Source organism: Achroia grisella, unplaced genomic scaffold (assembly GCF_030625045.1).
Source record: "Achroia grisella isolate CSIRO2021 unplaced genomic scaffold, CSIRO_AGI_Agris_v1 utg157, whole genome shotgun sequence".
NCBI lineage: Eukaryota > Metazoa > Arthropoda > Insecta > Lepidoptera > Pyralidae > Achroia > Achroia grisella.
In genome coordinates this window covers 974,688-995,692 of record NW_026712653.1, presented here as the reverse complement: position 1 = coordinate 995,692, position 21,005 = coordinate 974,688, and the positions used below count along the sequence as shown (strand labels likewise).

The 21,005-nt window shown below is 34.8% G+C and overlaps 2 protein-coding genes across 2 annotated transcripts in view; one reads left to right on the top strand and one right to left on the bottom strand.

The window, feature by feature from the left end:
* Window positions 1-8,459, bottom strand: part of LOC131841043 (protein tiptop) — a 455,231-nt gene extending 446,772 nt beyond the window's left edge. The window contains exon 1 of the mRNA XM_059189277.1: window positions 8,336-8,459. The gene's annotated coding sequence lies outside the window, so the exon portion shown is untranslated. The remainder of the gene's footprint in view (window positions 1-8,335) is intronic.
* Window positions 8,460-8,827: 368 nt separating this feature from the next.
* Window positions 8,828-21,005, top strand: part of LOC131841037 (zinc finger protein 808) — a 52,312-nt gene continuing 40,134 nt past the window's right edge. Inside the window, exon 1 of the mRNA XM_059189270.1 lies at window positions 8,828-8,940. The gene's annotated coding sequence lies outside the window, so the exon portion shown is untranslated. The remainder of the gene's footprint in view (window positions 8,941-21,005) is intronic.

The following is a 21,005-nucleotide window of genomic DNA, read 5'->3' as shown; positions in this document are numbered from 1 at the left end:
CCCTGTATTTATTTATTTAAAACTAATATTATTCAATTATAAAATAGAAAGTCACGCATAGAACATCAACATTGATGTGTTTTTTTTTAATTAATACACATTTCTTCTCGACCATTCTGTGGTATCATTAATAAATATATCTAGTATACAAGTGATTTTTTTTGTTATTATAATACAAATACTGCATGTAATATTCCTCCATCAACACATAGAATCATACACATTTGCAATAGGTTACCATGTATTCACGTGAATTATAAGTACTTCCTGTTTCAGTGAAAACATAATAAAGATGAACTAGACGTTCTAATAAAAATGTCGAATGTTTAATAAATAAAGCGAATAACAGCAACAAAAACTATATTGCCAGTCAAGCGGCAACACCGCATATGCATTCGATTTTAACAAACACGTTCTGTCTCGTCATTAAATCAATTATACCTGAATTACATTAATAAAACAGAGAGTGCAATGCTATTATCATAAAAGAATTAAATTGAACACATCTTTTTTCTACCTGTAAGAATCGTTATTACGATTAGTTTTAGAGTTGTCAGTAATAATATTAGGAAATAATTATAATATACACATACTATGAGTGTTATACATATATACATAATAATAACTAATATTAAGTATTTAAATAGCTTAAGTTTAATATAATAAAGAGTTTAAGATATGTAGTAATAGTTAAATTGAAGATAAAAAAGAAAATAAAAGTAAATATGAATATGCACTAAAACCTACAAATCACGAAAAATTGGTTATACTATTTTTAATACATAGACACTGCTTCTTTTTGTCTTTAACCATTATGTTTACGCATTTACGTTATTTCTAAATCATAAACATAAATAAGTAGATTGTTATAGTTTTGTTTAGATAAAATAATGTATTCATATACCTAATACAATTTTTTATTACATATGGACATAAATATTTCATCACAATCCCTACCGTCTAATTCATCTAGTCTACTTCAGTTAATAAGAACTGACAAGAAAACCAATTGATATTTTTTTGTTATCAAATGCGACTCTACGGTTTCCGTGTAACCATTATTTGAGACAGGATCGCGGCCTGTAGATAGCGCGGTGGACAGACATTTTTTACTCGCTCCTTTTGTGTTATTTTTGTTTCGTGTCCACATACGCTAATACTGGCAGACATCAGATCAGTTTGAAAAAGATCTGCGCGTGTGATGTACAGCACTAGATAGAATTTTCAACTTTTTTTTTAACTCTGGACAATTCACGCAGCGCCATCTTGTATTAAACTATGTAGAGTTTGTGTTATGGGTGCTTCTTCTTTCTTCCTTGTCAATTCCTCAAGGCTGAGAGTTTTGACCACCACGTATGCTTCGTCCAACCATTTATGTACTAAACAACTGATAGAAATACTTAAATACTTGTTTTTAACAGAATCATGAATAATAAAGTTTGCGTTGTGTTAGGAATCAAACCCGTGACCAATAATACGGCGATATGTCATATTACTAGATCAGCGACTCCGTCAAACCTTGTAATATAAACGGCAGGTTCTAAAAATTATAATGCCCTCATACGTTGCCATTCCTGAAACCTAAGGTATCATGCCTCCGTACCTAAATAGTGGTAATACAATGTAAATAGCTGACATTGTATTACCACCCTTTAGACCAGTGTTTCCCAAACTTTATAGTACCATGCCCCTACTAAACTTTCTAAGATTCTTATCTTATCCCCATCTAACATCCATAATCTATAACATTAAAAATCTAAATATTCAGTTCAATAAACCTAAATAATAGTTTTAGAAAAATAACTAAATTTTCAAGACACATAATGAAAACTTGAAAATCAAATTACTGTGGGCCCCATGTTGGGAAACACTGCTGTAAACAGAAGCTTCTGTCTTCACAAATACTCCCTCTGAAAACCTTCTGGCAAATCATCTATAGACATATTGATGAAGTGATATCGATACGATCATATACATATGACAGTAATAATGCAAGTAGACAGCTGCCACCTGCAGTACGTATCTATGTACTTCCAACGTGATATTTTGATGGACGAGACGCTTTTAATAAACCAATTATATATACGTTATGTTGTCGTTAATATTAATTATCGGGTAAGCGAATTGTAATGAGTGTACATAACCATTAACGGTAGCAAAAAAGAATGGCACAGTTTTTAAAAATAGTTTACCGCCAGCGCGAGCCCTTAATATCCAAGTTCAAGACATGTCTTGGCAAGAATAATAATCTAATAATAATAATAATCTTAGGACAATTCACACACCGCCATCTAGACCCAAGTTAAGCTTGATTTCAAAGAGTTCATCTCAAAAGTTTGTGCCGTGCGAATTTCTAATCGGCAATGGCATTAGCAGTGTGTTAACATATAACAATCATTTTCATTCATTCAGTCATAATTTAACTGGTACCTCTTAGAGGGCTCTTGTCGATGGAGCTCTTACCACTTTTCACAATCTTCCATCATGCTCTTTAAATGTTGATACGACACGACTCCCAGTTTGTCTTTAATTTGCTTTATTCAATTATTTAGCTTGATATAGGCCTTTAAATATCTAAATTCGTTGTCAATAGACATAACTATAATGCGATTATGATTTATTTACGTACATAAAATATCTATGCACTACACAATTAGTTGGGCATATTTTACAAAATTTCGTCTGTATATTGTTCTTGCTAATCTCTAAAACGACTGCACCGATTCTGACGGAACTTTAAACTGCAGATATCTAATGTTGTAAATCGTAAGTTAGTCTACATTTATTTTAAAAAGTTACAGTCAATTGAGCACGTCCCAAATTTTTGTCTGTCTATTTGTTAATGCTAATCTCTGAAACTGATGCAGATAGCTAATCTTATAAGTAGTCATTTGGCGTCCTGTATATTAGAAATTGTATTTATTTTAATCCCATACGAACTAACTCGCGAGTGTAATTACAAGCAATGAATACAAAATATATTTTTTACACTCTTATAATTCAATTTAATAATAACGTATAGTTATTATAGATAATACTAAATGTTATATTACAGGAAATATACATATTACATTGTACACGATAATTGTAAACAAAACAACATGAGCTGTAATACCTAATTTAAACATTAGCCTGCAAACAGTTGTCGGTTCAAACAAATGTACAGTTATTAATGTTTTAACGTCTCCGGGACGCTAAGTTGACACTGCCACGTCGCGATACGGTGGTCACCTGCTCATTACGGAATTTCAGTGGATGCGCACGCGCAGCGTTCCAAGTTTAAAATTTTAAACGCATTCACTCGCTATCTGTCATCGGCTGCGGACGCGTATTGGTCCGCTGCACGATTAAATCTCACAATGCGATGCCCATTAAAGTAAAGTGGCTTAATAGTCTCCGATAATGGCGAATTAAATAATGCTCAGATGTAAATAAAGCACTAATTTTGATTAATAATCTTATTTAAGATAGCTTTTCAAGGATGCTTTTTTATTATATCGTTTTATCTGTACAAGTAAATAAAATTGTAGTGAGTTTGTAAATTTCAATTAACTGCTTTTCACTAAATGCATATGAGTGTGTATGTACACTACTTATATGAAAAAAAATGTCTGTCTGTATGTTCTTGCTAATCTCGGAAACGGCTGAACCGGTTTTGAAAGGACTTGCAATCGCAGATAGCTAATGTTATAAGGAATAACTTAGACTACTTTTATTTTAGATATTTTATTTATAATCTAAAAAAAAGGTAAATACCACGTTGATGAAATCACCGGTAACTGCTAGTTTTTAATAATAAAGTCATTTGATTGGATATCTTTATTTAACTAAACTTAATATAAGCACTAAACTTAACATATACTTTTATTCTACCACTCATTCGGAACGCATACTCATCACAAGAAACTTGTGTGTTCCTCTTAGTTTGATTAAGCTCAAATACTTATGAAGAAAAACAATGTGTGTATACATTTTATTAAGGTTTCATGACTATTTCGAATTACTGAAAATTCTCATTTCATTGCGCGTATATATCACGAGTTAGTTTCAAGTTTAACGAATTAATTATAAGCATAATATTAAGTTACCGAAAACATTATTCTCGTGTTCGTCGAATTAGACACCTGATATTAGGAATGGGGTATAACACTAATTTCGCAACGTAATAATATAGGTATAGTATTAAAGCAGGCCTGGCGGGCCCTCAAAGGACGTATAATAGAGCGGTAATAGGGCAAAACGGGCGAAAACGCGTGTAAAGCCGGTTAAAGGGTTTAGAACAACTAATTAGGTTCAACGCTCACTGTTTAGTTGTAACCGAATATTGGAGTCAATTTCACATACTTATTTCATAAATTTTGTTTGTTTAAGCCAGAGGTTCCCAAACTTTTTTGTGTCGTAGACCCCTTGCCATATTTTTCGGTTTTGGGTAGATGGATGGTAGAAAATCAATACCAGGTAAGAATTAAATAATACAAATGCTAAGAAGTTTTTGATTCGAACCAGTAGTTCCTGAGATTAGCGCGTTTAAACATACTGTACAGGACTCCTTACATTTGGGCCGCTGGCTGGTACGACTATTCCTTATTTTTAAATATTTATATTTTAGATCGGTTGCTATGGTTTTGTCATTCCCTTTTTATTATTCCTTGTATTGCTCTTGCTTTCATATAGTTTGTTACGACATATATTTTATAATATACTATTCTTTTACATATTGCATCTTTAATTACCACCATCGTTGGCTGCACCGACCCCAGCTCCCTATACACAGTCCCACACACATACAAACAAACTCTTTAGCTTTATAATATTAGTATAGATTCATAAAAAAATGTATTTGTGTATTTATATCAATTACCTAAACACAAGCTATGCTTAACTTGGAACTAGACTTCTGTGGATCATCCAGGGATATGTATTAGAAATTGTTTATTAGATGAGACATTGTTAGACGACATGCTCAGACAGGAAGTCAAATCTATTCACAGAGGTCAAGGCTAGAAGCACCAAGTATCTTCCATAGTTAACATATCTTTACAATTGTTCCATCTCAGGCGACTCCATATCAGGCTGTCGACATCGACCTTGTATCAGATTGCGCGTGCCGGCCCGTCAAAACTTCAGATATTGTCAATCAAGGAATCAATCAATCTGAAGCCCCATATCTGGAATTGAAGTGCATATCTTAAGACAGACAGCTCCTCAATCGAAATGTTGTTGTGATTCTAAAATAACAAAATTACGTCATAACTTGGATCAGAAATAAAAAGGACGCTGTTAAAAAACGGCCGAGATTTCATCGTTGCTTATTTGGTAATTAAGGATTAAGTCTTGGATTAGGTGACAAAGAGCTACCAGAAATCTCATGCCTAACTCTTGTATTAGAAGACAAGGCGGTGGTAGAACCCAATTCTCATGCCTAGCCTAAGATTTTTTTATTATTTTTATTATAGCCTTTTATTCCGACGTGACATTATTTCCAGTTTACACACTATCAAAAATTTCTTGGTCCATCCTTCATTCTTGGTCCAAGCAAAGGCCTCGTAATTCTTTCCATTCCGTTCTGTCTCAAGTAATTCTGATCCATAGTTTCCCTGGTGTATTAGCTATTTCATGATCCCACCTTCTATTTGGTCATCCATCTAGCTTAGGAACTTAATTAGGAAATAGCCATACTGGAAGCATCTAAGTATGATTTCTTTTTCAATTACCCTGAGGTTGACTTTGATTATATTATTGATAGGTATCGTATTACACTCGATATTAAATTCTATACCGAGACCCTAAGCCACAAAATACTTTGAAGAGTCTTGTGACCCAGAGGTAAGACAATAATGCGTTGTTATTATATTGATAGCAGCCCAACTAATACCTGAGTTTTAAAAAAAATGATATACATATATTTTATTATTTATTTATTTACTTTTAATGATCTCTAAAATAAGGTACAGCAATACAATATGTTGTACTTTAATACATATACTAGCGGTGTTCGAACTAACTGTTCATATATTTACGGGTAACCATAGCGTGCTTTGTGTTACATTATATTGCTATTACATGTCTATATCCTAAATTAGTACATATTAGTATAACTACAAAACATATCGAATCCTTTCCTTTGAATTGTCTAGACTATATTCTCAATTTAGAATGATAAGAATATTACCTTGTTTTCTTAAATTTCATCAGAACACGAAATTTTCTTTAATAAAATATGCAACGTCTCTATCATCAGCGTAGTTACGGACCATAACCAACTAAACGAAATGAGCGCAACAAAAACAGCGTTCATGCTAATTCATTAAAACTTTCGCCAGTGATGACCTCTGAACCTCTTCCATTTATACCGGGATGGCAGAACTCGGCGCGACTGGCAACACTAACGGAGCGACAACGAGCCAAAGTTAGATTGCAAGAGGCCATAACACGCCCCCTTCAATCTCCCCTCGAAGATGAGAGGTGGCAACACTTTTTGGGGAAGCTAATGTAATTTAGGGTGTAAATGCTTTTTTTAATAAATAAGCCGGATATAGAAGGGTATGGCGATCGCCCGGAACAGTTTTGTATGCGTCGAATTTTTTGTAAGTTAAGGAAAACCGTCGAATCTGGGAGCGGGTTTAAGATAAAAATCTTTGTAAATTACCTACCTACCTGTTATATGATGATGCTGCATTTTTTAAAGTAAAATTTTAGCTTAATGTTTTTTGAATAGGACAAAAAACGTAGAAAAGACAAAGAAAGTGCAATTTCATATGTTTGATCACAAGTCTACCGTGGCAGACTTTGTGCAAAGTCGTGTCTGTGGGCTCTATCTCACTTCGTAAGCTGTTCTTCAGGGAACGCCTCTACACATCCTATGTGGTAGCCCACTCAAGCATAAACTAAATATCTCCTTTGAAACGTACACACCATCTGGAGCAAAAACCGTCGCTGCTAAGAATCTTTCAATTCTTGTCCTTGATGGGTCTAGGTTGCGGACTCTGAAAATCTATGCAGGTCGCAATGTTACATGTTCTATTTACCAGGACAGAACTCTGTATTGATTTGCGTATTCTGTGCATATTAAGTATTATAAAAAAAATCTATGTATTTATATCAGCTACCTAAACACAAGCTATATTTAGCTTGGGACTATAGCATCGTAAATAGCTCAAACCCTTTAATAAAAAAAAGCTGTGCTTCGGTTGAAATATGTGATATGGCAGTGGAGTTACAGGGTATGGAATATGATACTTTGGAATGGAATTATCATATGATGATGTGATGTCGTGATGACGGTTACCACTTAAGGTAAGGGACCACTTGTTTGCCATTTCAGTTAATTAATTAAAAGCCTTATCTTTTTTAAATAAAGTGCTTTTGAAGTATTTATTCATATTGGATATTTTACTTATGCATGCGTTTAATTTTGATACGTTATTTTCTTAACTCTGCCGTAATATTCGATCTTAATGCAATAGTTAATACAATTAATTTAGGTAAGATAATAACTTGTACCTTTTCTGCTACAAAGAAATAAAATAAAACAATAGTAACTATTTATATTTGTTATCGCAGAAATGTGTATTTTTTTTAATTTGTTACTTAATAATTACTTGTACAATAGTAACTATTTATATTTACAGTATTGTTTTAGAAAAATGATTTTTCTAATTGTAGCTTTTGGTACCTACCTGAGTGTTTGTGGTACCTGCTGAATCCTCATAACATAGTTTGGTTTTTTTTTAAAGAAAATAACTATTTTAATTAATTATTGTCCATATAATTAAACAAATAATTGCATTCTTAAATATTATTTATAAGAAAATTAATACATACATACATACCTATACCTGCAGTCTGGTTGTAAGAATAGCTTGTCTTAATTACCCATTAGATTTGGTGTAGGTAATTATAATTGTATATAAAAACATTCAACGCATTAAAATTTCATAATAAATCTAAAATTACAAGAATTTTACGTCATAATAAGAAACAAAATTATATTTTAAATATAGTAACATAATAACATATCATACATTGTTATACAATTAAACATTTTGTATCAAATTTTAGTTGTTCAACTTCCTACATTCAGAACTGGTAGCGCCATCTGTTGTCACAGCGAGATAACAAAATTTTGTAACAAATGGACGAAATAATCTGTAAAAAGACACGAGAAATTCTAAAATAAAATACATTTGTAAATAATAAAATAAAATTTAAAATAAAAAACGAAAGCAAGTGCATTAATTCATCAAAAACAAAGCAGTGTTGTGCGTGTAAACGTTGTTTCTTTTATTTAAGTTTAATTAGAGGACGGCGGCCGGATGACCATTGTCCGACTTACCTGCTCGACGATTCAAATCTCTGCCCACCGACCGGTTGAACACGCTCGACAAGACTTTATTTTTATTATTAGTATATTTACTTCTAAAAATATACCACGATCACCCATCATATATCGCACAAATATATTAAAATATCAATATCATATAAAAAATAATTACACTTTAACACTTCTGTCTCAAGTTCTTTCTTTAATTTAAAAAAAAACTCGTATATAAATATACAATTTATTTAATTCATTTAACAAACTGCCATAGTTTATAGTTTTTTTTTTTTGGTAGTTGTTACCTTACATGTTGGAATATCATACTTTACATTCAGCCAGAACGACCAAGTTTGAAATCATAGAGTTCGATTTTCGAATCGTTCCAAATTCGAATGCGGTTGAGATTCGCGCCGCGCGTACAAAACATTCGGCGCGTTTCGCGCGTCTGCCGCGCTGTCAGCGCTGTCCGTCAAACTCCGGGGGCGGTACAACGGGGACGGGCCTCGAACGCGCTCGGCTAACTTCGGAACGGTCGTCTCACTCTGTACACAGCGAAATGAACTGAGTCACATTACGTTGTTGGCGTCATTTTTACACATTTCACCTGTATATCAGCACTGGTAAGTCATTTTATTTATTTAAATCTTCTATATTTACAGTTAATTATCATTATTTCTATTAGTATTGTGTTTAGATATGAAATTGCATGTGATATGTTAATGTTTCTCTTTCCATTGTGTCTGTATTTCAAACTCTTGTGTTACTTAAATTCAACTCTGTTATTATCAAGTTATATGGTTATGAAACACAGAAAAATACAGGTTATTGTTTTTTTATAACTGTACTATTTGCAAGGGATTAATTAATAACTTATTCTCTGATATTATAAGTATAACCTCAAAGCGTGTATGACAGCAGTGGTTTTCACTCGGCCGCCAACAGATGGCGCTAGTTTCGTGGGCGGAGTTTGCCACACTAGACGTATGTCATTCGATATAATTGAAGGTTAGTTGGGTATTGTCGAAAATTTTAGATAAAGCGTTGTTTATTTTATGACTGTCAGCCCCCTCAGTCGCGGTCGTAAACATAGGGCTCCGAATTGGCATACCAGTATTTTAAATCTCAATATTTATTGTTGTTGATAAACCGGATGTAAGTTAAGTAAGTTTTTGTATTACCATACAATTATTTGGTACAGAATTTAGTTAAAATAGAAGTATTTTATCAAAAACACTAATTCTTCTTTTTGTATACGAACAAAAAGAAAAAAACTTATTCACTAAAAAAGTGCTTTAAGTTTGTAATAGATAAACTCGGACAAAACTTAACTATTTTTTTATTTCGTACGTATTTTTTTTTCTACTTGCAGCACAGCCCATAAATATTCAGATAAAACGATTTGGAAAAACACTTTCATCCAAACACCCTAAAAGTATGTTATTATACATTTATATGAGCATAAAAAAATTGTTCCTTTCAATTTATTTTATTTAATTTTGTGTCAATTCGAAACGGCACAATATTAGTAAAACCGAATATTTAGTAAAAACTATAGAACTAAACTCTTGCTTCGGCAGTACATATAGTATTTCGGCTAAAACTACTGAAGAGATTTTGATGTAACTGTACAGTAATATAGCTTATACATCAGAATGTGTAAATTTCACGCGGGTTACAATAAAAAAGGAATTACGTGTATTAGTAGCACTAAATCTTAGCTTAATGCCTTATTAATATTATAAACTCAAAAGTTTGTGCGTATGGATGTTTGTTACTCTTTCACGCAGAAAGTACTGAACAGATTTTGTTGAAACTTTACAGTTATATAGCTTAGACATCAGAATAACATATAGGCTATAAATTTGGCATACCATGTTACGATTTTTTTTTTTATTTAGATATATAATTATTTTAGCCTACTTATGGCCTTATTATACTACATTATGGTAGTCCATAAGGTAATTATAATATGTAATAGTGCTACATTGGTAGCAATAAATTGTTTAAATATACATTAAGCTTTCAATTTTGTGTAGGCGACGCCGCGGGTATAGCTAGTTACGATATTTTTTATTTATTTATTTTAGTCTACTTATATAGTTAGTGCTACCAATAAATGTAATTCCTTTATTAGTATAAAGAAATTAGGCACTACATTGTCTAAAAAATTTACACCAATATGTTTGGGGAGCATCACATATAGGTATCGCATGTAGTCGGCCATTATTTTTTTTAACTCGCCAACTCGGAGTGTGTAACACTTCTTCATCGTCAGCTTTGAATCGTCGCGAGTGCGTACAGCGTTGATCCACTGCGACCTTCTCGTTGTACCGTCAGCAAAACAAGCGACATGATTATCTTTACAAGCAATACTTTCAGCTGACAATGACCTATGACTGACCGTTGAAATAAAATAGGAAAAAATTGAATCTCCGGACGAGACGAGTGACGGTTGAAACAAAAGATGAAAACGATTACTCTGTCTTGAATCTCTGAAAGAGACATGATGGAGGCTCGTTCTAATCGGCGAAACACGTGTCGCAATATTTGGTGTAGACTCAATTCATTCATTCATTAATAATTTATGAGACACGCTCTTGTCGGTGGAGCTCTTGCAACTTTCCACGATCTTCCATCATGCTCTTTAAATGTTGGTGCGACACGATGATGTAAACTCAATAACGGTCTAAATAACGGTAGGAATATTTGAGATCTCACACATATTGATTATAGCGGAATTAAACAAAATACATAACATTAATCTATTAAGTAGTGAAATGGAGAAACTACATACTAAATAACTACAAAATATAGAAACTATTAAAAAAATATTGCTGGACTTCTGCAAAATAACCCCCAAAATTTTGAAACTATTAAAGAAATATTACAATTAAGATTATTCTTCAATTTTACAAATTAACAATCTCTTGTTTACTCTCCTCCACCCGCACACTACAGAGAATGAAATATAGTCAGAGAATTGTAGATATGTCCAACGGACATGTGTAGTAGCACAGATAACAACTGTATACATCGTAATTCTCTACGATGTATACAGTTGTATTATATCCGCCCAATCAGAGGTATACTAACTCCTTTGTATTCTAAAGAATTTTTAGTATCTTTTTTTATATTATTCGAATATCAAACAAGTTTACGGCCCACCTAATGGTAAATAGTGACCGTCGCTTATATACATGAACAACACTATATACGTTATCATATGACACCCGTGATACCACCACCACTCATGCGTTCACATTCCAGTGGACTAAGATGTCATGTCTCTTATCCTATAATTTCAGTGCCTAATCTGAATCCTACAATCGAAAGCCAAGTAGCTTGCTTTGTGTACTACAAAGCTAGCTGCTTGGCGGCTGAAATAAGTGAGGGGAACTAGTGGCCCAATGGCATCAGGTCTGCTTTCACTTGGTAAAATAAAATATCTATGATAATTTGCCAAGATGAGCTAACTGACCTAATTCATGCTCATCCTGCCATCATAAACTGGTGCCTCGCCAGCGTATACCTTTACCGCAGACTGTACTTACATCGTAGGCTTTTCCTTTTTATTGCTTTAATAAAATAAATACTATTTCTACATTAAATAAGGTATCTTATCGTCTACTACTAATATTAACTCTCGCCAATCACTATAACAAATTAATCAGTGAAATTTTAAATTGTAAAATAGAATTGAACAAAAAACGCGGATGCCTTGCGGACGCTCCAAGGCGTCGCTGGGGGCCGACTCTTGACAGATTTATGGCGTGCGTGGCTGTTACTCGTACGCACCACCCCCTCGCCGCGCGCCCCCGCCCCGCCGCCCCCCGTGCCCGTCTCACGAAAATTAAAACGTTCCATTTTCGAAATTCTTTTAAATCCCGCACGATTGAATTAATTTTATTTATTGCACGCACACCTGAGTTTTTTTTGTTGTTCGTACATACGTCGTACGTAATGCGTCGGTTGTGTACGGTGGAATTGTACGTAAATATATTTTATATAATTTACGATAACATCATTGTACGTTTGACAGAATCAAAACGGTGTACAGTTGACACAAAAAACGAAAGTGCAAAATGTAAAGGTGCGAAATTAAATTTTTCACAAGCAAACTTATTGTTATTGTCTTGTTATGACCAGAGATATTAACACGGAACAGCATAAGTCTCTGACTGTCTGTTTGTTCGGTTCCTCCTTTAAATAACGTACTTTAACTTTTATATTTATAAATTTCCATGCTTTTTTTTAATAAGTATCATTGTGAACGAAGGACTGTATGTATATATTGGGCTGGTAAATATAATTATGGAAAGACGGTTTTTAGGAAGAAATAATATATTTGTCAAAAAGTAAAACAGTTAGCAGAAGAAATACAATCATTATATAATATAAAACAAAGTCGCTGTCGCTGTCTGTCCAAATGTATACTTAAATCTTTAAAACTACGCAACGGATTTTAAAGCGGTTCTTTTTAACAGATAGAGTGATTCAAGAGGAAGGTTTATATGTATAATATATGTACATCAATGCGAAGCCGGCGAGTAGCGAGTAACATATAACATTTTTCTTCATCAAAATAATATGTAAGAAACATAAAAAAAATGCGTCGTACACAATCATTATTGGTTTTAAACCTTACATAGTTCAATCGTCGCAAAGTTGAACCGTTAGTTCATTGTCATAGTTAACAGATTCGGAGACAGTGCCACATAAAAGAGAAAAGTAAGTAAAATTTATGAGTGGCAACAAACAATAGAGTGTAATGCATCACTCGTCATAAAGGACAGATTACTGCTGTCTGGCGAGACAGATTTACGAGCAGATTGCATAATAGACGCCGCGTCTATTGAGCGATGACAAAAACAACAGCCCATAGTTTTGCATTTGAAAAAAAACGTGCTGAATCACAATCATTATTGCCACTGAGGGTTCCCACTTGTACTCTCTCTTCCAACGTATCTCCAATATATAAAGTTCTTATGTTACAGTGTTTGTAACAACGAAACGGTTTGACTGGTTCTTAATTTCTTTGTGTGTATTCAGTAGGTCTGTATTATATATATATATAGGTAATTTTCATATACCTAAGTGATAATGGTGGTTGACCACTAAAATTATTTTTATTTTTTCTAGAAAAAAATTCTGTTTTTTTTTATGATTCGGTGTGAAAAATACATGCTTACAACCCAAAATATTCACCCAAAAAATAGGGGTTTACCAACAAGTACTATTTTTTAATAGCGATATCTTCTAAATATACATAACTCAAAGGTGACTGACATAGTGATCTATCAATGCACAGCCCAAACCACTGGACGGATCGAGCTGAAATTTAGCATGCAGGTAGATGTTATGACATAGGCATCCGCTAAGAAAGGATTTTGATAAATTCCTCCCCTAAGGGGATAAATTAACGCGAGCGAAGCCGCGGGCAAAAGCTATTTTATTTATATATGTACAAAAGTTTGCCAGGCCAATTGGGCCATATATAAAAATTTCGTGTCAAGAAATATACACGGAAAATTAGAATGTAAAATAAATATGTGTATAGTATAGTATCTTACATATGAAATTCCCAAAAGTGCTATATTGATGCAAAGTTAAAGAAAGTCTACATTTTAATTTAAAATTACTGGCATCCCTATTGCCACTCGTTATAATATTATTTCGTACTGTAATAAGGATGGTGGTCTGTTTATAAGTTGGTGATTTAGTCAAATGTATTAATATTATGACTTACACTTATAATATGGTGAATTAAAAAAATATATGCTATGATATTTTTTTTCTTACAGTTAATTGATGAGCACACCTTTTACTGTGGTTATTAAACGTTTGATTTTAATAAAAACATTCCTAAATATATTTATACATAGAAAATAATCGGATACAATTAGAAACAATATTTTTTTAAATCATTGACTGGAACACAAAGTAGAATACAGACGAATAAATTTATTACAACACAATAATGATGTTCACAGCATCTTATAAATTATTATGTCATAAAAATTTTAATAAAAAAATTACAATAAATTGGTGATAAAATAATTACATAAAAAAAAACAAGTACTGTATTCTTCTCTATCCCAAATGCTACATATAACTTATAGCTAATGTTGAGATGATTGGTTAAGCTAAACAGACTAACAATCTCACTTGATCATCAACATCATCTCATCCCGGAAGACGTCCACTGCTGAACAAAGACCTCCCAAAGATCTCCACGACGATCGGTCCTGCGCTGCTCGCAGCCAAAGCCTTCCAACGATCTTGACCAGGTCGTCGGTCCACCTTGCTGGAGGCCTTCCCACGCTCCTTCTCCCAGTCCGCGGTAGCTACTCGAAGACTTTACCGCCCCAACAACCATCCTAAGAGCTGTGCCCTGCCCATTGCCACTTCAGTTTCGCAACTTTTGGGCTATGTCGGTCACTCTGGTTCTTCTGCGGATCTCTTCAATCCCTCTGAATGACTCTGAGCTTATTAATGAGGCCCATTGTTAGCGACCACGTCTCTGTGCCGTAAGTCATCACTGGCAACACACATTGGTCTTAAACCGCACCAAATAAACTCACTTACGCACTTATAATTATTTAGTTATATAGTTGGTATTCCAACCGAAGATCCCACAAAGTTTAAAAAAATATTTTCTAATAAAAATAATTTTTCTTCCTGATTGTACATTTTCTGCGAAAATCTATTAGATATGTATAAATCTCATCTGACCACCTGACCAGTTTTTTTTATACCACGCAACTGGCAAACAAGCATACGGCCCATCGGATGGTAAACTGTTACCGTAGCGTATTGCTATATAGTCAATGAATATAAAACGAAATATTTTTATTCATTAATCATATTGCTATTAGCATGATAAATTGACGTCACTTGTTCATATACAGGGTGCTCCCAAGTCTTCTGTACTGCAGTAATACAGAAGATTTTGTAGCACCCTGTATATGAACAAGTGACGTGAATACAAACAAAACGACTTTAAATCAAATCACAAATACACCGATACTCGTATATTAGCGATACCTTTTTGGACATAAACCGTGCGACCATTAAAATGGTACATATATCAGCGCCGATCGAGTTTTCAGCTCCCTAGTCTATGACACACCCGCTAAATCTCTCGGAAGGCGGTCTGCGAGACCATAAATTTTTATTTCGTAAATAAAAATAATAAAAATAAATAAAAGCTGTTCCGTGTGCGCCCGGAAACATTTGTCCCGCCGCGTCACGGATTATCCGGACGGGGGACGGGGATGGGGGGCGAGGGGGGGGGGGGGTCATGATTTATTATTAATTAGCTTCTGTGTATATTATTATAAATCAACTCGTGTGTGTTTGGCACAGATTATAATAATATTATCATTGGAATAAACACAACGCCATCTAGTCCCAAGCTACGTAACTGATAGAATACTTAGATACGTTTTTTTTTGCAAATATATATATTTAGAAAATACTCAGACCAGTACAAACAATCCTACTCGTGAATACATATCATTGCAACGTGCGAGGATTCTAAACTGCGACGATCGAAAGGAAAGAGGCTTGCTAAACTGCTGGACCGTCGAAAGTATAACTCTTGTGAGTATGCATTTCTGCTATTGCATGTTTGATACAATACAGAGTTATTTTATTAAATAGCTACCGGCCCCGGCGTCACACGGGTGTACATGTATTATACATATAAACCATCCTCTTGAAACACTCTATTTATTAAAAAAATTGCGATTATTTTGTGACAGACTCAAAGTATTGGCTTTGCGACGAGGCATTGCATCTCTATGCATTTTCCACCTGCAATATCACCGTATTTATTTAACTTTATTATATACTACTCGGCCCGACTTCACCCAAAACTATTGGAATTGTGTTTTATTGACAAATAAAATATTATTCAAAAAGTGATCTTATGTACATATGTATACTAGCTACCCCGCCCCGGCTTCGCACGGGTGTACGTGTATTTAACATATAAACCTTCCTCTTGAATCACTCTATCTATTAAACACAACCGCTTCAAAATCCGTTGCGTAGTTTTAAAGATTTAAGCATACATAGAGAGGGACTGCGACTGCGACAGCGACTTTGTTTTATACTATATATGTGGGACTGTGTAAGGCGCTGGAGTCGGTGCAGCCAACGATGGTGGTAATTAAAGGCACAATATGAAAGAGTAACAGTATATTATAAAAATATATGTTGTAACAAACTATATAAGAAAGCAAGAGCAATAGAAGGAATAATAACAAAAACCATATCAACCAATATAAAAATATAAATATTTAAAAATAAGGATACGTGCCAACCCAGTGATGGCTGACTCATCCGTCATACTCGTGAACGAGTGCTGCTTGTAGGGACTGGTCTGCTCTTATCACTACGACTGATTCAATCTTATTATGTTTTTATATTTGAGCCTAAATAAATTAGTGCTGGTTGGTAGTTTGTATTCACACGTTTCGACTTGTAAAATGTGAACTTACAAGGATTGTTTAAAAGAGCAACACACAAGTTTCTCACTTATTCTTCTTGTGATGAGACAGCTTTCCGAATAAGCGGTAGATTAAAAAAATGTTTACTATTCAAAAGTGCTTAAATTAAATTTATATGTATAAATGATTTTCTATTCTATTCTTTTCTAACCAGCAGCCCGAAGGTAAGGAGTCCTGTATGTAATGTTGATGTATATACGAAGTATATGTCAGTACTCCCGGCCAGTCTTAACATACATATATTGCGCAGTAATTAAGTAAGAATTAAAACATTGCAATCTTATCTCAACTTTAATTCGACCTACACTTTAATTGCAAACAATTCCGCGAAGCCACTCACCTCGGACTGGTTCCGGAATCCTTCCATTAACGAGGTACCGCAGAGCTCTGAAATACGCCATTACTATATCATAAATCCATTGGTTTATAGTCCAGACGTTTGTCCGCGCGCACCTATAGATAGCAAACGATCAGTGTTGCCAACAATTATTCATCAATCACCCACAGGTTATTATCCGGACTACTCTAAAGCTGTCACAGCGGGCCTTTACATCTTCACCGGACGATAGGCGAGTGCAGGCACTCCAAACCCGCGGAAGGACTTATGGAGCGGCTGAAGGCCAACTCCCGCCTGACGGATACGACTTTAGTCTGAAGGCACCAGTAGGAGTTCGAACCTCGTCGTAATTTCGATCCCCATTTGAATTAGATGGGGGATCGATCGAAGGGGCATAAATAGGATAAAAGATTATTTATTCAAAGAGCACTTTTGAATAGCCATACTTATTTTTAATCCACCGCTCGTTCGAAAAGCTGTCTCATCACAAGAAGAACGAACAGCACTTCATGTTGCTCTTTTGAATAGTTGTTATAACTTTATATTTAATTTGAAATGTGTGTAGATAATAAATACAAACTATCAAACTAAAACTAATTCATTGTAGATAAAATATGAAATACACAATCAACTAGTACGCTGGTACAATAATAAGATTAAATCCTAAGATGTCCCTACAACCACGTGACGGAGAATTTTTGACTTGTGGATTTAACATGTGTGTTGCCAGTGATGACTTATGGCACAGAGACGTGGTCGCCAACTATGAGCCTCAAGAATAAGCTCAAAGTCACTCGGAGGGCGATGGAGAGGGCTACGCTCGGAGTTTCTCTGCGAGATCGAATCAGAAATGAGGAGATCCACAGATGAACCAGATTGACCGACATAGCCCGAAGAATTGCAAAACTGGAGTGGGAATGGGCAGGGCACATAGCTCGTAAGACATATGGCCTTTGGGGCAGTACAGACCGGAAGACGCAGCGTGGGAAGGCCTCCAGCAAGGTGGACCGACCATCTGGTCAAGATCGCTGGAAGACATTGGATGCGAGCAGCGCAGGACCGATCGTAGTGGAGATCTTTGAGCGAGGCGTTGTTCAGCAGTGGACGTCTTCCGGGCTGACATGATGATGTTGATGATGGATTTTACAAATAATAATCATATCCCTGGACAATTCACATAGTCCTAAGCTACTCAGAGCTTATGTTATCTAGATCAGAGCTCGGTTCTAGAGAGTTGATACAAACACAAAATTTTTCCCTGACTGTATTGGCAAACCTGATTGCTTTTAGCAATAAGACCGCCTTATTGTAAATGTATATATACATGTTCTTTAATATACTGTTCTTGTTTTCTCTTTACTATATGTTACAAATAAAGTATATTTTATACACTCCCAGACGAATACATACAAATGTTGTACTGTGTGAGGAATCAAACCCGCGAACATTGGAAAAGAGGCGGTGTGGTAAACTAGACTACCCAGCGGCGAAATCCATCAGATCTAAGACTAATAATATGGCAACACTCACAGAAGGCGCTGTGGTAAACATCTTGCATCCAGACTATCCCAGGCCGTCAAATCCACCAGATCTATTGGTAACACTAATAATCTGGCAACACTCACAATTCGCCTACACAATCGGCCTATTAAACAGAGAAAGAATCAGTATCTGGCTCAATTTATCTGCAGCTGGCTAGCACGTACAAACACACACACGAACAGACAATAAGTTGTAACACAAGGCCGGGTACAAATTTAGTCATCCTCCTACTCGAGCCCACTCGATTATTTATAATAAAATATCTTTTTATACATTTTGTTTCTGATTCAACATAAATAAGATATGTTATTTAGGGCCCATATATCACTTGACAGGTGGTAGGCAGGTCTGTACACTCTGATATGCCGATTAACACTCAAATCTCCAGCGATTAGAGATTCTTTTCGCGTGGCCGTGGGCAGGAGTTCGGATCTCGGCAGACGTTTCATAAGATTTATACATATATCAATGTAAGGCTTTGTGTGAATGTAGTGAGAGATTTTAATCAACGTTCGAATGCACTGGCAATAAGTCGGAGCCGGACGGCGCGGTGGTGCCGGTTCGATTCCGTGGTAACTATGTTCGGGGCACGGGACGCTTGATGCGAGTAATTAACTTTAATCGATTAAACATATCGGTTCCTTGCATCGATTACGCAATCGTATATCGTATCCACTTGTTAACAGATACGATTCGAATAAAATTTCTGTGTAGTGATTGAGATAGCTTTGTTTTACCTATACATATAAATAAAATTGGAGTGTCTGTTTGTAATATTCAAATAACCGTTTTTCGCTACGTGCATATGAATATAAACACGGTATCAAAATAACATTTTTGCTAATTTTTTACTGTCTGTCTATTTGGTCCGGCTAATCTCTGAAATGGCTGGACCGATTTTGACGGGACTTTTTTTGGCAGATAGCAGATATAATAAGGAGTGACTTAGGCTACTTTTAATTAAAAAAATAATGTAAAATTCCACACGGACGATGTCGCGGGAACTGCTAGTTATTATATTATATATGTGTGATTAGTAGATTAATTATTAAATTAATTGTTGTCTGTCATTAAACGCTGTTCAGTAAACATATATTTTATTTCTCTCTGCTATAGAACATTCCAGAATTTCTCAATAAGTTACTATATAACTGTATAATAATAATAATAATATCCAGGACAATTCACACAGCGCCATCTAGTCCCAAGCTAAGCAGAGCTTGTGTTATGGGTACTAGACAACTGATATTAATGCATAGTTACTTTTTTTTTTGAAAATACTTAATATATATAGAGAACACCTAGACCGATATAAACAATTATACTTTTGAATACAAATATTGTTACCGATCGAGGAATCGAACCCGCGACCATCGAAAGTAAAGCGGTGTACTAAACCGCTAGACCACCGGCTGTCAAAACTATATACTACACTATAATATACTTTCACGGCAGTTTATCTAGATGCTGAGCCTTTGGTAACTATAGATGACATATAACCTCAACTCTTGACGTGCCCACATTTCTCTTCTTCATTTCAGTCCAACGTGGGTAGAGCGTCTCTCTGCTAAAATTGGTTTGTTATCAGTGTTTCCATTACCAGAGAGTCCGTCAAAAGTATGAATTAACACACAAAGTATTTGTTATCGATGTTTCGATCGACGTTGAGAGAGGCAAAAATAAAATTCGCATAAGGTTTTCAGTGCCGGTCAGTTTGAACTCACGACCTTTCGGCCGAAATCGAGATAGTGAACTACTAAATCACGATGCCTTCATATGAATAAATTTGTATAAATTATAGGTACTTATACTTAAGTGGATGATACGATATACTTACCTATATTGTATTACAAGTTCGGTTCCTCGATTAGTACTCGTAATCAACTATTAAAGACGAATTAAGATTTCACATTATTACAATAGATTATTCATAAATATTATTGAGAATAGGCGGGAAAAAATGTTAGAGCACTTGATACGACGAAAATAAGATACGAAGGGAAAAACCAAGACCCAGCTATATCAAGCAAGTTAAAGAAAAAGTTGGAGTCGTGTCGTATCAACAGCTAGAAGAAGATGATAGAAGATCGTGGAAGGTGGCCAGAGCTCCACTGACTGCTGTTAAATTATCAATGAATTACAATATATAAAATATTTAGAGGTGGGTTACAACCCTTATCACTTAGGGGAGACCTACTGAATATGGATATAAAATTTCATAAAAATCGGTCAAGCCGTTTCGGAGGAGTATGGTAACTAACATTGTGACACGAGAATTTTATATGTAATATAT